The sequence below is a fragment of the Theropithecus gelada genome, chromosome 2 (assembly GCF_003255815.1).
Source record: "Theropithecus gelada isolate Dixy chromosome 2, Tgel_1.0, whole genome shotgun sequence".
NCBI lineage: Eukaryota > Metazoa > Chordata > Mammalia > Primates > Cercopithecidae > Theropithecus > Theropithecus gelada.
The window spans coordinates 108,146,230-108,158,773 of NC_037669.1; positions in this window are offsets into that span (position 1 = coordinate 108,146,230).

Genomic DNA, 12,544 nt, shown 5'->3' on the forward strand with positions numbered 1-12,544 from the left:
TTCCTCATCATTTGCAACAATTTTTATTTTTTCCTTAAAAGGAGAATGAGCAAGTCAAAGACCACATTATTTATTCAGTCTTGGGTTTTTCTTTCTTTCTAGACTGTCAAGTGAGTTTAGTCTTGAGTCTATGGCCATCTTAGATGGCTTCTGCACAAAGTCTTTGAGTGAATTCAATTTTCAGAAAGACAAAATGTAGTTTGAGGTCTACTTCATGTCTTAAGACAATTGATTCAATTGATCTTCTGGCCCCAATCCACCAATATCCACATAGTTATTTTGGTAAACTTACCCTTATAATAGCGCATAGAGAACTTAATACCATAGTATCTCATCAGTAAATCTCTAAGGTGGAGATAACAACCTTTAATGATCCATTAAACATTCCCAGTACGAGATGAATCAGGAATGTGATACCAAGCTGCACTCACTCGTGCAAGCCAGAAACCTGGTGATCACCTTGACACCTTTCTATTCCTTACTCCCTACAGCTAAATAGTCCCCAAGTCCTATTGACTTCACCTCCTACTCATACCCTGAAGTGATTATCTCCATCTCCATGGCAACTATTACTTTCATTATTTGGGTCTTTATTTTGTCTGAACTTGCAGTAGCCATCTAACTAACCCCTGGTCTCTTAGTCTCAATGTCCTTTCAATTAATCTTCCAAACCAAATTAGAAACCAAACTGTCTAAATGCTGTCATGCTGTTTAAAGTCCCTAAATAGATTGTTATTACCACAGAGAATAGTGCTTGGCACCTAATAAGTACTCAATATCTATTCTTTAAATGAAGGAAAGAATAAATTATTTAAGAAAAAGTGCAGGATCCTCAGTATGATCAATAAGGCCCATCTGTATTTTATGAATTCTGCTGATGGCATGCAGGAGGTTTTGTGGTAATTTACCAACAAATATATTTACTTCAGTGGTTATATATTTAATTTATATGACTTGCTATTATTGATTTTCCCTGTGTATAAATGACATAAAACATACTTCTGAGATAAACGTATTAGGCTATAACAGCAAGTTTATTTAAAGACAGAACATTAAATAAGGCCTGAAATGGGCGTAAATCCATCACAAAGCCAGCACAATGATCACAGACTGTCCCACTGAGTTGTAATGATTTGCTTATACATTTGTTTCTCCTCTTAGACCATTAGTTCCTCTAGTGAAGTAATAGTCCTTTCACAATGCTGGCCATGAGCTAAAATTAAAGTATTTTTGGGGTGAATAAAGTCAGAAATATTCGGTTTGGATATTGCCCAGATAAGGGCTGGGTTAATTTTTAATGCTAAGATGGTATTTAGACAACATGGCAATAACAACGAAGACATCTTTAATACTCAATATTTGAAATACATCAGTGAGTATTTAGACATGCATTTTGGACATTGGTTCAAAACAAGTTTTTTAAAGGCAATGTCTACATCATATGAAACAAGTTTCAGTAAAAAGTGAAAAATTCAGTCAAGTTTTTGAATGGTCAACTTTATCAGCACCAAACATCCAACTCAGAGAAACCATTTAGAAGATTGAATCTTTAACTTACATCATAGCCTTCCTCTGCCTCTCTCTATTTGTGGAAAGCAGGTGTAATTGTTTCTTTACAACTAAAAAGTGTCCTCTGAAATAACTATTAGATTAAAAACTAATGCAAGCAATGCGCATTAAGTGCTTCTATTTATGGATGTATGACTACCTTTTTCCCTTCTCAAATTCATATAGACTTATGGAGCACAAGAGCTCAAGGGACCTTGGTAATATTCTGACTTTCTCATTCAGTGAATAAAAACACTGGAGCTGAGAGAAGTTAACTAGCCTTGGTCTTAAGGCCAGATTAAGGCAGAGTAGGGACTAGGAGCCAGGTCTCCTGGCATTCAGGCTAGAATGTATCACTCTAGGGAATGCTGCTGGTCTTTCCTTCAGCATTCCTTCCTCTCTGTTCCTGTAACCCCTATGCCTGAACTGACCTCCCTTAAGTGGGTAGTCTTTAAATTGTTTGCATTATTAAATGAACTAAACAAAGGCAGGGATGCACATCCTGAACATTTTTTCCCCTTCATGGTCCATTTTTGTAAACAGATATTCCCCAGAATTTCTTCAGAAGATCGCCATGCTATATGATGGCACGCTACTATAATATTCTCCTAGAGCGGAATTTACCAAAAAGTAGGTATTCCTGGCACTCTTACCCATAGGGGTTGAATCGGCAAATCACTGGAGTAAGAAACAGACCTTTATTGTTAAAAGGGAATCTTAATAGGCAACTCCATCAATTTATGAAAGATGCTAGGAGGAAGCCTAATATAGCTCTTCTTGTTTAGAATATAAGAATTACTTTTTAAAAAGAGCCTCAAGTACGTAATTTAGAAATGTAATTCACTCTCAGATCTGGAAGGAAAAATGCCCACAGGAATATTTTATAGTTTAGGTGAAGACACTTAAAATTAAGTTTTCATAAAGAATTTTGGATGACTTACTTTAATAATAACAATAACAATATCAGTGAAGTTGATACAAGGTCTCAAAGGAGTTTTTGAGATGTGGATGACAGTGTACATATCGAGAACTGTCCCTAACAAGGTAACTTGGACCATGGTACAGAATTGGGTGCTGCACTGGGGGCCTATTAAGCAGCTGCTCATGGCTTTCTTGGTTTACCCTGCTTTTCCATCTGTTTCACCTGTCTTTATTTCTGAATAATTTATTTTGCCATCTGCATAAATAGAACACCTGTCTGAAGGCTAACTCTTACAACTAAATAATTTAGAGAAAATAAACTCTTTCATCTTTATTGGAATAATGTAATGACTTTCAAGGATAAAGCCCTTAAATAAATAACTCTTGGGGACATTTCTTGTGTTTTAACTATTATACTAACAGTTTAAAAGGTTAATATTAATCTATTTTTTTAAATTAAAATTGCCCACCCCTTATTTTTTTTAAAGATATCAGTTATAGCAGCTGCTTTGGCTTTTATATGTTTCCTGCTAGTGTATTTCGTATGTCTTTAATTAGAAGAACAATTGTAGTTTGCAGATGGTTATAACTTTTTAGACCTTAACTATAAAATCTGTTCAACTCTTGACCGCCTGTGAGAAAGGGCAATATTTTTATGTTGTAACATGAGTTTTTGTAACTGTTAACTTCGGTAAATGCTTATACCCCTATTAGCAAATAGGGATGGATTTATGTAATAAACATTTCATCCTGGTTGATGTCTGCTTTTGCTGAGATTATCTTGGTAGAGAAATTATTTTAAATGTTTTTTCACTATGAAAGGACACTCAATTGTGGTACAGATTTGTGAATTGAAGGTAAGCACTTGAGTTGAACTACAGATCCATTTATTACTAATCTTATGAACTCTCAGTCATTGAAACGTCAATGATTACCAGAATGCTAATGAACTTGTATCAAATGTCTATCCGGCTGCTTACTAACTGTATGATCTTGGGTGATTTCCTTCATTTTTCTGAGCCTCGGTTTCCTTATCTGTAAAATGAGGATAATAAAAGTTATCCTTTAAGCTCCAGTGTAAAGTGTAGCATGTATAGCTCCAAGGTATTCAATAAATGGTACCTTTATTTAGTATTTATTCATGTTAAAGACTTAAAAGTGGGTAATTCTCAATATCTTGGATAAAGGTTTAAACATCTTTTTAAAATTAATAATTTTGAAAATGTTCTAATATTTTTTACATAATCCCTCTTTTTATGTAGAGTATACTGAACATAACTTTAGTTGAAAAATCATGGTCCCCAGTGTAGTTAATGTAAATGGTAACTGTACACTATATGCTATATACTCACTGGGTAGAATAGTTTAGTAATGTTCACAGGCTAGTTAAGGTAGAGGCTACTGTTTATCCTGCTTTTACTGGTGCTGGATAATGTCCTTTTTGAAGTCGTAGATCTGCTTTTCTTTTTTTTTTCAAGATGGAGCCATGTTCTGTCACCCAGGCTAAAGTGCAGTGGTGCGATCTCGGCTCACTGCAACCTCTGCCTCCCAGGTTCAATTATCCTGCCTCAGTCTCCTGTGTAGTTGGGATTACAGGCACGCGCCGCTACCCCTGGCTAATTTTTGTATTTTTGGTAGAGACGGAGTTTCCCATGTTGGTCAGGCTGGTCTCAAACTCCTGACCTCATGATCTGCCCGCCTCAGCCTCCCAAAGTGCTGAGATTACACCACCACACCCGGCCTGCTTTTCTTAATTTTATATCTTCTCCCTGGCTAACAGCTGTCATTTCTTGCTACAGCTTATGGGTTTGCTGGTAGCTGTTTCTTGCTCTCATTTTGATTTTCTGCTTGTACTCTGTTGCAGCTTTGGAATACAGAGTTCTAAGACACGGTTTTCCATGTATGCGTTTTAGTGTAAGAATTTCGAGACATTTTGCTATTCATTGACTGGTGGCTTTCAATATGCCAGAAATCTGGTTTCTGGACACTCAAATGGTAACTCTAAATTGTCCAAATCTGCTATTCCACAGAAGCACTACCTTGCTTATTATATAAAGACTTGGTTATTACACCAACTAGAAAAGAAATAGAAAATTCTCATTTGTCCAAAATTTAAGCACTTTTATAATTCAAACAACTAGAATAATGCTAACAAAATCACAATCGAGAAAGCAAATTTAAGTTATGTTTGGTATAGTTTTAAATTCTGTCTGAATTTATCATATTCAAATTATTTGGAAAATATTCATCTTCATTATGGAATTCCTACTATGATCCAGGCAATGTGTGACATAATGTAAATACCAAAGGAATAAAAGATGTTTCATGTCTCTAAAGAGGTCAGCCTGGTGCTGACAGGATTGGAGGGAAGGAAGCAGAGACATAAATGAATACACGAAATGAAGTGCAATCTAACTATGCACTATGATACAAGTATGTTCAGAATATAATTGGGGCACAAAGGCAGGAGTGGTCCATTCTGTACTACTGGGCCAAAGGAATTAGGACAATAGATGAAGGGATAGGCTTCCAGAGGAGGTGAGATATGCCTTAAACAATGAGTTGCTGCTCTGTAGCTAGATGAGGATATGAATTGTATTTAGTGGCTGATGTGAAAAATTGAGAAGCTTCACTTGTAGCTTGAACCATTGTTCAGCCAGCAAGGGAAACTACAAATAATCCTATTGCGGGAAAGTGAGTGGTAAATGTTGGGGATGGGAGAGTAGAGAGCTGAGATCATAAAGGTAGATTTACCATAAAGGACCTTGTATATTATGCCTAGAAGTTTGCATTTTATTCTGAAGCAGGGGGAGTCATGAAAAGACTTTAAGCAGAGAACTAATATGATTCGATCTGCACTTTCCAAAGATGCCTCTGAGGGTGAGGTAGTGGATGGAATGAAGGAAAGCAAAAGTGGAAGCAGAATGATAGATAATGGAGCTTTGGTAATGACCCAAGAAAGCAGTCAGAATCCTGAACTCAGGAAATGGGATGAAGAGGATGCGGTAGGCTTGAGCGGTGTTTAGAAACTAACAGGACTTGATGATTGATTAGATGTCAGAGTTACGCTGGCATGGGGATGAAACTTGCGAGGGAACTTCCTGAGGAGTAAAGAGTTAAGGACACCTTCAGGTTTATGGCTGGAGTGATTGTGTAGGTAGCTCTCTTTACAGTGATAGAAAATTGAGAGAGCATGTTTTAGAGAAAAATAAATTCAGTCTGGGACATGTTGAGTTGAAGATACTTGTGGCCTAATTGTGTGCCTGATGAAGTAGACAGCTAGTATTTATCCAATTGAATAAATAGATGCATATTATGTTATGGAAAATTAATGTTAAAATGTATACTAACCAATAGCAAGATTCATCTCGTTAGTATTAGAAGTAAATCATACTGTGTTAAAGCAAGCTTGTAAATGTCTCATATCTGTAATCCCAGCACTTTGGGAGGATTAGGAGGGAGGATCTTTTGAGTCAAGGAATTCAAGGCCAGCCTGGGCATCAGGGTGAGACCCTGTCTCTACTGAAAATTTTAAAAAAGTAGCCCAGTGTGGTAGCACACACTTGTAGCTCCAGCCACTAGGGAAGCTGAGGTGGAAGGATTGCTTGAGTCTGGAAGGTTGAGGCTGCAGAGAGCTGTGATTATGCCACTGGGTGACAAAGTGAGGCTCTGTTTCCAAAAAAAAAAAAAAAAGAAAAGAAAAAATAAAAAAAAATAAGAAAAAAAAGTGAAACTCTTTCTCAAAAAAAAAAAAAAAAAAAAGAATAGAAAAAAAGGCTTGCAGGAATAAAGTCTGAAATAGGCAAGGGAAGAGAGGGCAAATACGTCACGAAAAGAATTTCAGGTGATTTCTTATTCAAACAGTTTAACTCCAAGTCCTTATGGCAGAAGACGGTGCATGGACCAGCAGCTTGGTACATTTGGCTTCCCTAAGCGTGGTTCTGAGCTCCATGCTGTTGCCACTGTCTCCGCTTTTAACTCAGTAACTATGCTCTGATTTTTTTCTTCTCAATTTTTCCTACCCACGCCTCTCTTCTCTCAGTCAAGGTTAATCACTCCTTTCTTTGTGTTCCTGTAGTACTCTGCCAGACTTTTCCATGTGGCTGTATAATTACTCATTTTCATCTGTGCCATCTTCCAGTAGATCATGAGACTTCTGATGGCAAGGATATAATTTTATTTATGTTGTACCCCAGCGTGAGGACTGGGCCTGATTTTATAGATATAATGAATATATATGTGATTATATGTACATATGACTGTATTTTATGTGTTATATATTATTGATTATATAAATATACCCATCAGATATCTATCTATCTATCTATCTATCTATCTATCTATCTATCTATCTATNACCCATCAGATATCTATCTATCTATCTATCTATCTATCTATCTATCTATCTATCTATCTATGTATCCATAAATATTGAATGAATGAAGTCAAAGGTGGTGGTCCTCTCATCTCTATTGGCTTGTTTGCCACACATATTTTCAATCCTATTGAGTACCTAATGTGAACTAGTAAGGTACTAGGTGCAATGAAGATTATATCAATTTTGTATTATTGAATAACAAATCACCAGAAAATTCATTGCTTAATACAATGGCAATTTATTTTTTCTCATTATTTTGTGTGTTGACCAGGCTGTTTTGCTTTTTTCAACTGGTCTCATTCTCGAGACCGTAATCCCGTGTGGGCTCAGTTGGGATAGGTGAGTCTAGGAGGGTCTCACTTGCACATTTGAAGTATCATTTGCAATTCTGGGAGTGACTGGGACAGCTCACTTCTCTTTTTCACACGGTCTTCCATTCGGGTCTTTTTTACAGCATACTAACTACTGAGTTCCAAGAAAATAGGAGCAGGAGTCACAAGGCCCCTTGAAGCTGAGGCTCAGAAGCCTGCACAGAGACACAGCCATTGCAGTGTTTAAACCAAAGCCAGTCACTTGGCCAGCCCAGAGGTAAAGAGAGGGGGAAGAAATTTCACCTTGCTATGGGAGAAGGTGAAGTCACATTGCCAAGTGTGGGATGGGCTATCTTTGCAAACAGAAAAATAAGGGAATTTTCAGAGGATTGAATCTGTTCATTATCATACTTCGTTGAACAATATCAAAGGGGCGATCAGATCAGAAATATTTTTATTAATGCCCACTCTAAAAATTTTAGAGAGTCACTTTTGGAAACACTGTAATTCCTTAATGTATATTAACTAATGACAAGTTAAGAAAAGGTGACCTCAAGCTGATATCTGAGTACAGAGTTGAACTTGACAATGTAATGATGAAGAGTAGAGAAAAATATTTTATGTGATTATGTATATACGTATTTATTTAGATAAAAGTTCTTGCTCTGTCACTCAGGCTAGGGTGCAGTGGCACAATAATAGATTACTGCAGTTTTGAACTCTTGAGCTCAAGTGATCCTCCCACCTCTGCCTCCTGAGTAGCTGGGATTAGAGGCACACGCCACCATAACTGGCATGAAAAGAAAAATTTTTAAATGAAGCAAAGTAGGAAAGGAAGGCAAGAGTACATCTTGAAAACATTGTATGTATAATATATGTCCATATATTATTGATTATATAAATGTATATTACATACCTATCAGATATCCATATTTGAAAACAATCAAGGATGTTCTGGTTGGCTGTATAACAAGAGGAATCTGCACAGAATAAAGGGTAATGCCCATACTGCAACCCTAGCATGATAGACAAACACACAAACACATATCTTTACACATATGTAGATATAGGTAGATGGACATGTGAAAAAGCACAATGATGTAGGGGTGATTTTAAAAGATACTCACACTGAAATTCCCCAGAAAGAAGGATAATATTAGAAAGAGGAGAAGAAAAGTAAAGCCCTTATAAAAGGTGCATTAGCCAGGGTTCTTCAGAGAAACAGAACCAATAGGCTATAGATGGAGCAATAGGTAGGTAGGTGGGTAGACAGATAGATGGATAGATAGATAGGTAGATAGATAGATTTAAAAAATTATTAAGAAGAATTGGCTTACATGATTTTGAAGGTTTGGAAGTCCCACAATCTGCTGCCTGCAAGCTGGAGAGCCAGCAAAGCCAGTGTGCAATTTCAGTCTAAGCCTGAGGGCCTGAGATCCAGGGGAGGCCGACGGTGTAAGACCCATTTGGAGTCTGAAGGCTTGAGAGCCATGAGTGCTGATGTCCAGGGGAAGGAGAAGATGAATGTTCCAGCTCAAGCACAGAGAGCAAATTCACCCTTTCTCCACCTTTTTGTTCTATTCAGTCCCTCAACAGACAAGGTCAAGTCCACCCACATTGGTGAGGATGATCTTTACTCAGTCTACCGATTCAAATGCTAATCTCTTCTGGAAACATCCCCATAGACACATCCAGAAATAATGTACCAGCTATCTGGGCTTTTCTTTGCCTAGTCAAGTTGACATGTAAAATTAACCACCACAAGTCTACTCTTTGTCACCTTGGTATGACATGCATTCTTGTAAATCATGCTTAATCTCCAAATACAGATAATAACGAAGTCATTATTTTGCGTAACATGATACAACTATCTTGAATACAAGGAAAAGGTACTAATACTTATCCCTTCCCCAAAAGAGGAAGTAAAAGTTCTTAGTGATGTTTATTCTTCCCCTGATATTCCTTAAATACAATGATATAAAAATAACAGTACTTAAATACTGCCATAAAGTCAATACATCTTCTGTTACATAATAAGAAAATAAGAACAGAAAGAAAACAAAGATATCTGCTTAATATATGTGTGTGTGTATATATGTATATACACAAGTGTATTCATAAAAAATAAGGAGAAAATTCTTATGATAATTAAAGTCTCATTTATGTAAGTGGTCACATGATCATAGCTGGTATTTATAACTACCTTCTGCTACTATTCATTCAGTATTCCCTTTGCCTTCAGCAAGCATGTCAGCTGGTGATGGTTCTTTGCCTGATGAGGTGACCCAAACTTTCATTCCTGAAGAATCTGGGCTATTAATAGCCCTGCCTAGATTGGGTTGTTGTAGTGTTACATTGACCTTTACCACAAGGTGTGGTTATACTAAAAGACTCCCTAAGGGATCTCCTGTATACCAGACATACTCTTCCTTATTTTTGTGGAGGAGAAGTCCAATTTCCCCTTCGTAGCCTGGATCATTCACTCAAGCCAACACTGTGACTCCCTTCTTTTCCTATTGATTCAGAGGCATAAGAAGCCCAAAGTAGCTGGGTGAAAGTCTTAACTTGCAGTTCAGTGGAATTATTTTGTTTCTTGCTGGAAGCATTCCTCCTTCCAGCTTAAGATCTGTAGGCCAGCAGAGCATAAAGTCATGAGAATAGGAAGCAAAAGTTTGCTAGTGGGTCACAAGGGATAATAATGAGTGGTGCCTCTTCCATTTTCACTCTTTGATCCCTGAACCTGTTAATTCTGGTTATTGGATAAATAGCATCATATACTGAATGCTGATTCACAGCATATGCAACATTCTGGAAAACCTTTCCCAAGTCCAGCAAGGTGTTGTCTTCTGGGTGACACTTTAACTGAATCTTCTTTTTTTATTTTTTATTATTGTGCTTTAAGTTCTAGGGTACATGTGCACAATGTGCAGGCTTGTTACGTATGTATACATGTGCCATGTTGGTGTGCTGCACCCATTAACTCATCATTCACATTAGGTATATCTCCTAATGCTATCCCTCCCCACTCCCCCCACCCCACGACAGGCCCTGGCGTGTGATGTTTCCCACCCTGTGTCCAAGTGTTCTCATTGTTCAATTCCCACCTATGAGTGAGAACATGCGGTGTTTGGTTTTCTATCCTTGCGATAGTTTGCTCAGAATGATGGTTTCCAGCTTCATCCACATCCCTACAAAGGACAGGAGCTCATCCTTTTTTATGGCTGCATAGTATTCCATGGTGTATATGTGCCACATTTTCTTAATCCAATCTATCATTGATAGACATTTGGGTTGGTTCCAAATCTTTGCTATTGTGAATAGTGCTGAAATAAACACATGTGTGCATGTGTCTTTATAGTAGCATGATTTATAATCTTTTGGGTATATACCCAGTAATGGGATGGCTGGGTCAAATGGTATTTCTAGTTCTAGATCCTTGAGGAATCGCCACACTGTCTTCCACAATGGTTGAACTAGTTTACAGTCCCACCAACAGTGTGAAAGTGTTGCTATTTCTCCACATCCTCTCCAGCACCTGTTGTTTCCTGACTTTTTAATGATCGCCATTCTAACTGGTGTGAGATGGTATCTCATTGTGGTTTTGATTTGCGTTTCTCTGATGGCGAGTGATGATGAGCATTTTTTTCATGTGTCTATTGGCTGCATAAATGTCTTCTTTTGAGAATTGTCTGTTCATATCCTTCGCCCACTTTTTCATGGGGTTGCTTGATTTTTTCTTGTGAATTTAAGTTCTTTGTAGATTCTGCATATTAGCCTTTTGTCACATGGCTGGATTGTAAAAATTTTCTCCCATTCTGTAGGTTGCCTGTTCACTCTGATGGTAGTTTCTTTTGCTGTGCAGAAGCTCTTTAGTTTAATTACCCATAGCCAATATCATGAATGGGCAAAAACTGAATCTTCAAAAAACCATTCCATTGTTTTATCATGCCTGTTTCAGGATAATGGGAAACATGATAAGGCCAGCGAATTTTACAGACATAGGCCTATTGCCACACCTTTTTTTCTTTTTTCTTTCTTTTTTTTTTGCTGTGAAGTGAGTTTCTTGATCAGAAGCAATGCTGTGTGGAATGCCGCACAGTAGATAAAGCATTCTGTAAGTCCTTGGGTGGTAGTTTTGGCAGAAGCATTGTGTGAAAGAAAGAAACATCTATATCTAGAGTGTTTATTCCAGTAAAGACAAAATTCTGCCCCTTCTATGATAGAAATAAATGGTCTGATATAATCAATTTGCCACAAGGTAGCTGGATGATCACCCCTGGGAACTGTGCCATACTGGGGGCTCAGCGTTAGTCTTTGTTGCTGTCAGACTGGGTACTCAGTAGTGGGCCATAGTCAGATTGGCCTTTGGGAGTAGAAGTCCATGTTGCTGAGCCTATGCATAAACTCCATCCCTGCCACCATGGCCACTTTGTTCATGAGCTCATTGGGCAATGACAGCTGGCTGGGAAAAGAGGCTGACTGCTATCTATAGAATGGTCATTCTATCCCTGTGATTATTAAAATCCTCCTCTGCTGAGGCCACCCTTCGGTGAACATTCACATGGGACAGAAATATCTTCATATTTTTGTCCATTCAGAGATGTGTATCTGCCTACCTCTTTCCCACATTTCTTTATCACCAATTTTCAACCCTGTTCCTTCTGTCTCCCTGAGCATCCAGCCAAATCACTGGCCACAACCCATGAATTGGAATATAACTGCTTGTCTTGCCATTTCTCTTTCCAAAGAAAGTGAACAACCAGGTGTACCCTCAAATTCCACCCACTGGGAGAATTTCTCTCCACTGCTGTGCTTCAGGGATGGCCCAGAGAAGGGTTGCAATGTTGCAACTGTCCACTTTCAGGTAGTACCTGCATATTGTGGAGAACTATCTGTAAACCAGGACCAAGTCCTCTCTTTCTCTGTCAACTGATTGCAGGGAACTCCCCATGAGGCCAGAAATGCAGGCTGGGAGAGAGAATCAGTGTAGCATGAGTGGGGTTCCTGGCAGTTGGGCCATTTCTTCATATCCCTTACCTTCAAGGCCTGCTGGGTCCTATTATGTATAAACCACTTCCATTTGACTGTAGAGTGTTGCTATAAATGCCTAACGTTATGGCGTGGTGGGTCAGGTAACACCAAGTTCATGATGGGCAACTCAGGTTGCATGGTAACTTGATGGCCCACAGTCAAATGTTCAGTTTCTACTGAGGCCAAGTAGCAGGGCAATACCTGTATCTCAAAAGGAGAACAGTTATCTGTAAATGATGGCAGGGTCTTCTCCTAAAATTCTAAGGCCTGCACTGTGATTCACTTATGGGGCCTGCCAAAGACTCCAAACAGCATCCCTATCTGCCACTGAGCCTTTAAACACCACTGGATTTGG